Below are 11,972 nucleotides of genomic sequence, written 5' to 3'. Positions count from 1 at the left end.
GTAAATGTTTAACAACCAGATAACTGGGGGAAAATAATTCTGGGTTATGTTCCATTTTAGAGACTTGAAGATGAGTAAATTGTGCCTTCAACAGTTGGAGGTGGTCAGTTCAGTACTGGTGAGATGAAGTTTCTTTTGATCAGCAGCTAAATAGCCTTCATGTGTCACCATGTGCACTTCATTGTTTTTATCTCAAAACCTTAGCAAGCACCTAGGTTTTAGGGGAAGCTGTATGACTGACATCCTTAGAACAAGTCATTTTGTTCTCATGAATATTAAGAATCTTCTCCACACTGCAGGCCTTTAATTTCAAAAGGGGTAAAAATATTCTCCTTCTGTTTTGTCATTCAAACTGCTAAATTGCTCCAGGTACCTTTCCAGATATGTTAGGTTGAAAATTCATTATACATACCAGTGATATCATTGCAGGTTTCATTTTCCATTTCACTTGGCTGTGAAACAACCAAGATCTGGAATATGGATAAAATCATTTGTAAAAATTGGCGACTCAAGCCTGACCTCTTTAATCATCAGACTCTGGAATATTATTTTGGCTATAAAAATTAAAGTAGAAACCAAAAGGAATATCCATATATTTTAGTCCTAAGGGCTTGGTGGTTAATTTCCTCATGCTAATCATCCTTATGGGTAAGAGTATTTTATCATTATTTTTATCTTACTGTCCAATATCTAACTTTGTCACTTAAATGTTCGACCATGTCTTTATCATTCTGAGATCCAACTATTTCCATTGAAAAAGCTTCCATCTCTACTGCCGCATCTACCAATGCCCTTAGCCTATAAGAAACTGCTGCAACAACACTTAAGTTCTCAATGCCTTGGTGAAATGACAATCTTCTCAGTTTCTAAGGAGAAAATTATAGTAGTGGGTTAGTTGTGCTATATATTATAATCTATTCCAGAAGTCTTTTATTTGGAATTACTCCGTCATTCTAAGGATTTTATGATAACTCAAACTTGTTTCACCTCCTCACAGTGAGCCAACCAAATAAGCAATCAGAACTAACTGCCTAGGTTAGTATCTTAAACCCAGACTGTCTGACAAATGCATCTATACCATGGTTCCTTAATCTGGGCACAATTAACTTTTTATAGTAGGAGATTATACTTGCTCACTGTAAGATATTTAACAGCATACTTGGCCTGTACCCATTGGATGTCAATCATACCCTCCCCCAGTTTTGACAACCAAAAATGTCTGTACATATTGTCAAATGTCCTGTTGAGGGAAAAATTGCCTCTGAGTGAGAACTACTGAATGAAAGCAATGTATTCTGCCAAAGTCATTTTCTTTTTACCTTGTGTTCATGCACTGTCAAGAATATATATCCACATATATTCTCCATAAATGTGCTAATATAAATTAGTCATATCTTGCAAAATTTTTGGTGGTCTCTATCTCCTCTGGCTTTTTCAGTTTCTGGAAGCATGCTAGAACCATTAATCAAGTCAAAGATGTCTTGTTGTCTACGGCAGGTAAAGAAGTTTTGGTTAGCAATGGAAGCACAGGAATTTATTCATTTGATTATGTTTTAACTTACATATAACATAAAATTTGTCATCTTTATCATTGTAAGTGTGCAGTTCAGTAGTATTAAATATACTCAAAATGTACGTAATCATCACCATCATCCATCTCCATAACTATTTTTATATTGTAAAACTAAAACTCTATACCCATTAGACAAAATCTTTCCATTGCCCCCTCCCTTTAGATCTTGGCAAATGCCTTTCTATTTTCTGTCTTGATGATTTTGATCACACTAAGTACTTCTTATAAGTGAAACTATATAGTAGATTTCATTTTGTGACTGGCTTATTTCACTTACCATGTCCTCAGGGTTCATCCATGTAGAAGTATATGTCAGAATTTTTTTTGTTAAGACTGAATAATATTTAATTGTATGTATATACCACATTTTGCTTATCCGTTCATCCATCAATGAACACTGGGTTGTTGTCACACTGCAGCTATTGGGAATAATGCTGTTATGAATATAGGTATACTAGTATTTCTTCAAGACCCCACTTCTAATTCTTTTGGCTACATACCCAGAAGTGAGATTGCTGGATCATATGTTAATTATATTTTTTTTTCATTTTAATATTTGAGGAACCACCATACTGTATTCTACAGTATTTGTACCATTTTGTGTTCCCATCAACAGTGCAAAAGAATTCCAATTTTCTCTACATCCTCACCAACAGTTGTTACTTTCTGGATTATTTTTATAATAGACATCCTAATAGGTGTAAAATGGTATCTCATTATAACCTTGATTTATATTTCCCTGATGATTAGAGATGTTGACCATCTTTTCACATGTTTATTGGTCGTTTGTATTTCTTCATGGGAAAAAAGTATATTCAAGACCTTGGTTCATTTTTTAATTGGGTTGTTTGTTTTTTGTTGTTGAGCTTTGAGAGTTCTCTAAATATTCTGAATAGTAATCCTTTATCAGATATATAATTTGTAAATATTTTCTCCCACTCTTTAGATTCCCTTTTAACTGTTGATATTGTCTTTAGATGCATATTTTTTTTCTAATTTTTACGAAGTCTAACTTGTCTAATTTTTCTTCAGTTTGCTTTTGCCTTTAATGTTATAGACAAGAAATTATTGTTGAATCTAATGTGAATACTATATTTTCTTCTGAGAGTTTTATAGTTTAAAGTCTTACATTTATGTCTTTGATCAATTTTTAGTTAATTTGCATATATAGTGTTAGATAAGGGTCCAACTTAATTCGTAGTTTCTCCAGCACTATTTGTTGAAAAAACTGTCCTTTTTCTATCGAATTGTCTTGTTCCTTGTCATAGATTATTTGGCCAAATATGTGATGGTTTATTTCTGGGCTTTCTATTCTATTACATTCCTCTATATATCTGACTTTATGCCAGTACTACGGTGTCTTGATTACTATAGCTTTATGATAAGTTTTTAAATGAGGAAGTGTGAGCCTCCCAGCTTTATTTTTATTTTTTTCATTATTGCTTTGGCTATTCAGGATCACTTAAGACACCATATACATTTTAGGATGCCTTATCTATTTCTGAAAAAAAAAAATCATTGTGATTGTGATAGAGATTGCATTGTATCTGGATATTGCTTTTGGTAGTATGGATATATTAACAATAAAAAGGCTTCATACACACAAGCATGGACTTTGTGTCAATTTATTTATGTTCTCCAATTTCTTTCAGCAATATTTTATAGTTGTTTTCACTATACAAGTCTTTCATCTTTTTGGTTAAACTAATTTCTAAGTATTTTATTTTATTTTTGGTGCTATTGTAAATGGAATTATTTTCATAACATTCTTTTCAGATTTATCATTGTTAGTGTATAGAAATAAGTGATTTGGGTGTTGATTTTGTATCCTGTAATTTTGCTGAATTAATTGATTAGTTCTCACATTTTCTTTTCTTCTTTTTTTTTTTTGTGGAATCTTTAAGAGTTTCTGCATTTAAGATCATGTTATCTGTGAACAGAGATAATTTTACTACTTCCTTTTCAATTTAGATGGCTTTATTTTATTTTTTTTTTCTTTTGCCAAATTTCCTGGCCAGGATTTCCAGTACCCTGTTGAATAGAGTAACAAAATTGAACATTCTTGCATTGTTCTGATTCGAGAGAAAAAAGCTGTCAGCCTTTCACCAATAAGTAAAATGTTCACTGTCGTATTTTTGTATATTGAGGTAGTTTCCTTCTATTTTTAGCTTGTTGAGTATATATATATTTTTTTTGCCAGAAAGAGTGTTTAATTTTCTTGAAAATTTTTTGTGCATTAATTGAGATGATTATGTAGATGTTTCCGTTTGTTTTTTTAGTGTGGAGTATTACATTGATTAATTTTTTCTATATTGAATCATTCTAACTTCCAGAGGTAAATTCCACTTGTTCATGGTGTACGATCATTCTATTTATTTACTTATTTATTTGTTTGTTTGTTTGTTTTTTATTTTATTTTAACTGAGCTTATTGGGGTAACAATAGTTAATACGATTATATAATTTTCAGGTGTACATTATAATTTGACATCTGTGCATTCTATTGTGTGTTTACTACCCAAAATCCAGTTTCCTTCAACTACCATGTATTTGATCTGCTTTACCCACTTCATCCTCTCCCTACCCCCTATATTTGATCCCCTTTAACTCTCTACCTACTCCCTCCTCTCCCATGCCCTACCCTCTGGTAACCACTAGTCTGTACTCCATTTTCATGAGTCTCTGTTTGTTTATCCTATTTATTTCTTACTTTTAGGTTTACACCCCACATATAAGTGATATCATACAATTTTTTGTTTGTTAATTTTAGACTCTATTTGACTTTATAATTGCTGGAACGCTGTGCTTATTGTGGGAACACTACTTTTTGTAATCCTTCATCAAGGAAGTTTTGTTTCTTCAGATTTTTTTATTTTTTAAATAATAAATTACATTTATTTTTATATAGTTTTTAAAAATTAAGTTTATTGGGGTAACATTGGTTAACACGATTATATAATTTTCAGGTGTTCATTATAATTTGACGTCTATATATTCTATTGTGTGATTACCATCCAAAGTCCAGTTTCCTTCAGCTACCATATACTTGATACCCTTTACCCACTTCACTCTTCCTCAACTCCCCTATATTTGACACCTTTATCCAGTCTACCTTTTCCCCTCTTCCCCAATCCCCTACTCTCTGATAACTACTAGTACATTGTCCATGCCCCTGAGTCTCTGTTTGTCCTGTTCATTTGTTGCTTTTAGGTTTATGTCCCACATATAAGTGATATCATGTGATTTTCAACTTTTTCAGTCTGGCTTATTTTGTTTAGCATGATTATCTTGAGGGCCATCCACGTTGTCACAAATGGCAGTATTTCATCTCTTATAGTTGAGTAATATTCCATTGTATATGTGTACCATCTCTTCTTTAGTCAATCATCTATCATAGGACACTTTGGTTTCTTCCATGTTCTGGCTACTGTAAATAATACTGCTATGGACATCGATGTGCAAATATCTTTTCAGATATGGATTTTCACTTATTTTTCTGACACTTTATTATTAGAGTGGAGGGACGTTATGGATTTTTGAATGTTAATTTTTTATCCAGAGACTTTACTGTATTTGTTTATTGTTGCTAGTAGTGTTCTTGTGGAGTCTTTAGGGTTTTCTATATAGAGAATCATGTCGTCTGAAAATAGTGACAGTATGACTTCTTTGTTTCCTACTTGGATGCCTTTTATATCTTTCTCTTGCCTGATTGCACTTGCTAGAACCTCCAATGTTATATTGAATAACAGTGGTGATAGTGGACAGTCTTGCCTTGTTCCTGATCTTAGAGGGAAGACTTTTAGTTTTTCACCATTAAGTATAATGTTGGCTGAGGGTTTGTCATATATGGTCTTTATTATGTTAAGGTACGTTCCTTTTATACCAATTGTGTTCTGTTTTGATCATAAAAGAATGATGTATCTTGTTAAAGGCTTTTTCTGCATCGATTGATATGATCATATATTCTCATTTTATATTTTATTTATGTGGTGTATCACATTAATCAATTAAAGTATATTGTACCATCCCTGTGCCTCTAGGATGAAGCCCATTTGATCCTGGTGTATAATCTTTTGAATATGTTCTCTAGTATCTTATTTAGGAGTTTTGCATCTGTGTTCATGAGAGATATTGGTCTGTAGTTTTCGTTTTTTGTGTTATCTTTATCAAGTTTGGGAAATCAGAGTATGTTGGTCTCATAAAATGAGTTGAGAAGTATTGCCTCCTCTTCGATTTTTTGGAAGAGTTTGAAGAGAATAGGTACTAAATCTTCTTTGAATTTTTGGTAGAGTGCATTGATGAAGCCATCTGGTCCTGGACTTTTACTTTTTGGTAGGTTTTCAATGATTGTTTCAATTTCCATTATGCTGATCAATCTATTTAGATTTTCCAGTTCTTCTTAATTCAGTCTAGGAAGATTATATTTTTCTAAGTACTGGTCCATTTCTTCTAGGTTATTAAATTTGGTGTTATATACTTTTTCATAGTATTCTTGTATGATCCTTTGTATTCCTCTGCTTTTTTGTAATTTACCCTCTTTACATCCCTGATTTTGTTTATTTGTATCCTTTCTCTTTATTTGTTTAGTGCGTCTAGACATGGGGTTGTCAATTTTATTAACCTTCTCAAAGAACCAGCTATTTGTTGCATTTATTTTTTCTATTTTTTTTTCTTTTCAATTTCATTTATTTCTGCTCTAATTTTGATGATTTCTTTCCTTGTGACTTTAGGCTTCATTTGCTCTTTCTTTTCTAGTTTTTTAAGATGAAGGGTTAGGTTATTTGGGTTCGTTCTTATTTTAGGAGATAGGCCTGTAATTATATGAACTTTCCTCTTATGACTACTTTTACCATGTCTTAAAAGTTGTAATATGTTTTACTATCATTATCATTCATTTCTATGTATCTCTTGATCTCTCTTTTTATTTATTCCCTGACCCAGTTATTCTCAGTAGCATTTTGTTTAATCTCCATGTTTGTGTAGTTCTTTCTGATTTATTTTTGCAGTTGATCTCTAGTTTCAAAGCATTATGATCAGATATGATTTCTACTCTCTTATATTTGTTGAGGATATCTGTGTTCCAGTATGTGGTTGATTCTTGAGAATAGAGAAGAATGTATAAGAAGATGTTTGGGGATGGAAGGCTCTTTAAATGTCAATTATGTCCAGTTGGTCTAATGTGTTATTTAAGGATGTCATTTTCTTATTGATTTTCTGTTTAGATGATTTGTTCATATTTGAAAGTGGGGCATTTAGGTCACCTAGTATGGCAGAGTTTGGGTCTCTTTTTTCCTTTAGTTCTGTTAGTATTGTTTTACATATTTTGGGGTTCACTGATTAAGAGAATAGATGTTAATAAGTGTTATTTCTTCTTGCTGTATGATTCCCTTTATCATTATGAAGTGTCTGTTTCCTCACCTTCTTTATTTTGAAGTCTATTTCATATGATATTAATACCACTACTCCTGCTTTTTCTCTGAATGCCATTTGCTTGAAATATCATTTTCTACCCTTTCACTTTGAGTCTATATTTGTCTTTGGAGCTGAGATGTGTCTCCTGGAGGCAGCATATGGCTGGGTTTTGTTTTTTGATCCAATCTGCAACTCTGTGCCTTTTTATTGGTGAGTTCAGTCCATTTACATTTCGGGTGATAATGGAAATATGAGGTCTTCTTATAGCCATTTTATCTTTTGCTTTCTGGTAGCTCGGTGTTTCCATTGTTTCCTTGTCCTTGTATTTCTGTTTCTTTTATTTAGGTTGGCTTTTGTGGGTTTTGCCTCTAGTTCTTCTTGTTTTATGCTATATACTTTAGTTCTTTATCTATGGTGTGTGGTTACCATCATGAATATGAAAATCATAATTACATATATATATATACAGTCATCCATTTTCTTCTGCATGTGCTTTATCTCCATTCCCCTTTGCGAATTTGGATGTTTGAATTCTTTCCTTTTCAGTCATTGTTATCTCAGTTTGTCCCTATATATGCTGAACGTTCATTACTATCTTGCTATAGTAATTCTGTTCTTATTGTTTAAGCTTATAATGCCCTGTTAATGAGGGTCGAAGTCCTTTGCTTCTATTTGCCTGATAGTCACTTTACTCTTAATTATGTTTTTTTTGTTGTTTGTTTGTTTGTTTGTTTGTTTTGTCATTTTGTTTTAGGTGAGCTGACCCTTTTCAGTATTTCTTGTAGTGGAGGCCTCGTAGTGGAGAAGTCCCTCAATTTTGGTATGTCTGGAAAGGTCTTAATTTCTCCTTTATATCTAAAGAAGAACTTAGCTGGATACATTATTCTAGGCTGATTGTTCTTTTCACTTAATAGTTTGAATATTTGATTCCATTCCTTTCTGTCTTTTAAGATCTGTGCTGAGAAGTCCAATGATAATCTAATGGGTTTTCTTTTATAAATTACCATTTTCTTCTCCCTGGCTGCCCTGAAAAGTCTGTCTTTGTCGTTGATTTTTGATAACTTTAATATAATATTTCTTGGAGTAGGCCTTTTTGGGTTGAGGTAATTGGGTGTTATGTTTACTTTTTGAATTCCAAGCTCTAGCTCATTCTTTAGATTTGGGAAATTCTTGTCAACTATTTGTCTGAAAATACTTTCTAGTCCATTTCCCTTGCCTTTGATAATGCCCATTATTCTTATGTTTCTTCTCATGACGGTATCAGCTAGTTTTTGAATTTCTCTTTCATTCTTTGTTTTCTCTATTCTTCTTTCTGATTTATTTCTAGATTTCTTTTTCTCAATATCACTGATCCTTTCCTCCATTTTGTCGACTCTATTTCTCAAGCTTGCTATTTCATTTTTCAACTCTTGTAGCATGTTCTTCATCTCCAGAAGTTCTATCTGGTTCCTTTTGAGTGTTTCAATCTCCTTGCCCTGCTCATTTAGTTGTTTTTTTCAATTCCTGAAATTTTTAATATACCTTGTGTCAGAACTCACTGAGTTTTTCGGAAGTACCATCCTGAATTCTCTGTCATTTAAGTTGCATATTTCTATGTCTGTAAGCTTATTTTCTGGAGATTTTTCTCTTTCTTTCTGAGATGCCTTGTCATCTTGGTTGTTCATGGTATTTAATGGACTATTTCTCCTCCTGGGCATTAATAGAAATGCATTCTGCTGTTTTTCCTGAAAAAAGATTTATTACACAAATGTCTCTCTTTAGCCTGATGCAAAAAAGGCGTTTTTCTTTTGGCTTCTGATAGGTGGCGTCTGAGTCTCTTGGATCTCTGCTTAATATAAAATCTTAATAATGCCTTTTTATTTTCTGATAGATATTTAATCATGCTCGCTACTCTCGGTTTCAGTTCCTGTCAGTGTCAGTGTAGTCCCGGCAGCATTTGTTTAGATTCCCCTGGGGCTCTGTGGTGTTTGGTCTCAGAGGATATGTGGGAAGAGCCTTCTGGGTTGGGGACTGGGGGCGGCAGCTCGGCCTCAGTTTTGCAACTGTGGCTGGTAGAAATCAACTGTTGTTTCTCTGTTGTCTGTTTTTCTGCTTTCTGCCAAGATGACTGGGCCCTGGCATTGGCTGAGTGGAACTCACAAACTCTTCCAGGCAGGGATGTTCAGGGAAGTTGCCACACCTTCTACCCTCCCCTTCTTCCTACAGGGAGGGCTGCAAGAGGCAGCTTCTTTATTTCTCCCAGTCCATTGTCCAACACCCAGGGTTCTGAACTGTGGTAGCTCTTATGCGCAGATCTCACACTCATATGTGCTGGTGTGCTGTTTGGGTGGCTTTTTGTTGAGCTTTAGATTTTCAGTTTATTGTTTCAAGGGGAGAGATATGGGGATGTCTCTCACTCCGCCATGTTTCCTTTTTCTTCTCATTATACTCATTCTTGATTCTCTATCCCTTGCCGCTACCGGCAATCTGATTCTCTGTCTCTGAGTTCGTTTATTGGTCCCATGAGCCTCAGCGGGAGGATGAAAGGAGTGTCCTCTCAGTTGGCACAGACTCTCAGTGTGGTGAAAGGAAGGACAAGAGCAGAAGCAGCAGAGGCAGCTCCTGATTCTGCTGCTACCTGATTTGTCGGATCTGAAGGTGTTAAAGAGGTCATGTCCTGAGTATCGTGGCACCTGGAGCGCTCTCTGGTGAGGAGACTGAGAACCAGGTTGTGGCGGGCTGAGTATAAAATCATTTTAATATGCTGCTGAATTCAGTGTGATAGGATTTTGTTGAGAATTTGTCTGGCTTTTGTATCAGAGTAACACTAGCCTCACAGAATGAGTTAGGAAATATGCTTCCCTCTTCATTTTTTTTTGGAAAGGTTTGAGAAGAATTAGTGTTAATTCTTTAAATGTTTCGCAGAATTGGACAGTAAAGTGATCTTATACATTTATTATTATTATTATTATTATTATTATTATTAGTTGGGAGTTTTTGATTACTGAATCAATCTCTTTATGATCTAAGTCTATTCAGGGTTTTTATTTTTTGTGACTTTGTAGGTTTTGTGTTTCTATAAATTTGTCATTTCACCTAGATCATACAATTGCTTGTTATGCAATTTTTAATAGTACATTCTTTTAATCCTTTTTTCTTTCTGTAGAATCAGTACTAATGTTCCCACTTTCATTTTCAATTTTATTAGAGTCTTTGCTCTGTTTTTCTTAGTTTGTCAAAGGTTTGTTGATTTGTTGATCTCTTCAAAGAATTAACTTTTCGTATTATTTATTTTCTCTATTGTTTTTCTAATCTCTATTTCACTTACTTCTGCTCTAATCTTATCATTTCCTTCATTTTGCTAGTTTTGTTTTAATTTGTTACTTTTCCAGTGCCTTTAGTTGTAAAGTAAGGTTGTTAATTAATTTCTTGCTTTTCAATGAAAGTTTATAAATATAAATTTCTCCTTAGCATTGCTTTTGTTGTGTCACGAGTTTTGGTATGTTGCTTATTTGTTTGTTTTTATTTGTGTTTTAAAGATTCTAATTTTTTTGTAAGTCCTTCTTTCACCTACTGATTAAGAGTGCATTATTTAATTTGCAGTTTTCTGAATTTTTCAGTTTTATTTCTATTAACATCAAACTTTATTCCATTGTGACTATATATATGTTATATATTATATATACAGTCACAATGGAATATATAATATATATGAGAGAGAGAGAGAAAGAGAAAGAGAGGGAAAAGGATGTAATTTGTGGCCTAACATATGACCTATCATGAAAAATTTCCCTTATGTATTTGAGATAAATATATATGCTATTTTAATTGTGTAGAGTGTTCTGTTAGATCTAATTGCTTTATCGTGTTGTTTAGTCCCCTATTTATTTATTTATTTTTGGTCTAAATATTCTATGTGCTATTGATAGCGGGGTATTAAAGTATTCAAATATTAATGTAGAACAATTTTATCTTTCAATTCTGTCAATTTTTGCTTTATACATTTTGGTAGTTTCATTTAGGTGCATAAATGTTTAAAATTATTATATTTTCTTGTTTATTTGATCATTTTATTATTATATAATTTTCTCCATTGCCTCTAGTGGTCTTATTTTTTATTTAAAAATCTGTTTTGTTTAATATTAGTGTACCTACCCCTGCTCTGTTTTGGTTACCATTTGCATGAAACATATATATTTTCATCCTTTTACTTTTAATCTATTTGTGTCTAGGAACTAAACTGAGTCTCTTGCAGATAACATATATTTGGATCATATTTTCTTATCCATTCTGCCAATATCTGTCTTTCGTTGTGAGGTTTTACTCTATCTACAGTCAAAATAATTATGGATAGAAAAGACTTACTTCTCCAATTTTATTTATTTATTTATTTTTATATTCCTTATAATTTTTTTGTTCCTCATTTCCTGCATTATTGTCTTTTTTTAATGTTTAGTTGACTATTTATAGTAAGATGCTTAAATTTGCTTCTCATTTATTTTTGTATATATTCTATAATTTTTTCGTGGTTATCATAGTATACATTTAACATCCTAAAGTTATAACACTCTAATTTAAATTTATATCAGCTTAATTTCAGTAACATATAAAAACTACTCTTTTAACAGCTCTGTCCTCACTCTTTTTGGTTATTGATGTCACACAATTACATCTTTATATATCGTGTACTCCAAGATGTAAACTAATAATTTTTTTTTTAGGTTTTTGACATTTTATTATTTTTTTTAACATACGTCATTTTTTTGCAAGCTAGGAAACAGAATCAAACTAAGAAAGTCTAGTCCCGTAGGGATCCAGGCCAAGTCATGATCCTCAGCAGAATATTATAATACAAGGTGTTAACAATGGGATTATAAACTCTAAATAAGAACCATTATCTACATTTTTTTCCTTAGGAACAGCCAAAAGTCCAGTCCTTAAAGGCATAATATACAGAACATCTTGATCCAAATTATATGCTGGTCAACTTTTTGGTGAACCAGATCAGA

The sequence above is a fragment of the Pteropus vampyrus genome, unplaced genomic scaffold (genome assembly GCF_000151845.1).
Source record: "Pteropus vampyrus isolate Shadow unplaced genomic scaffold, Pvam_2.0 Scaffold26, whole genome shotgun sequence".
Classification (NCBI taxonomy): domain Eukaryota; kingdom Metazoa; phylum Chordata; class Mammalia; order Chiroptera; family Pteropodidae; genus Pteropus; species Pteropus vampyrus.
This window is presented reverse-complemented; position numbering follows the sequence as displayed.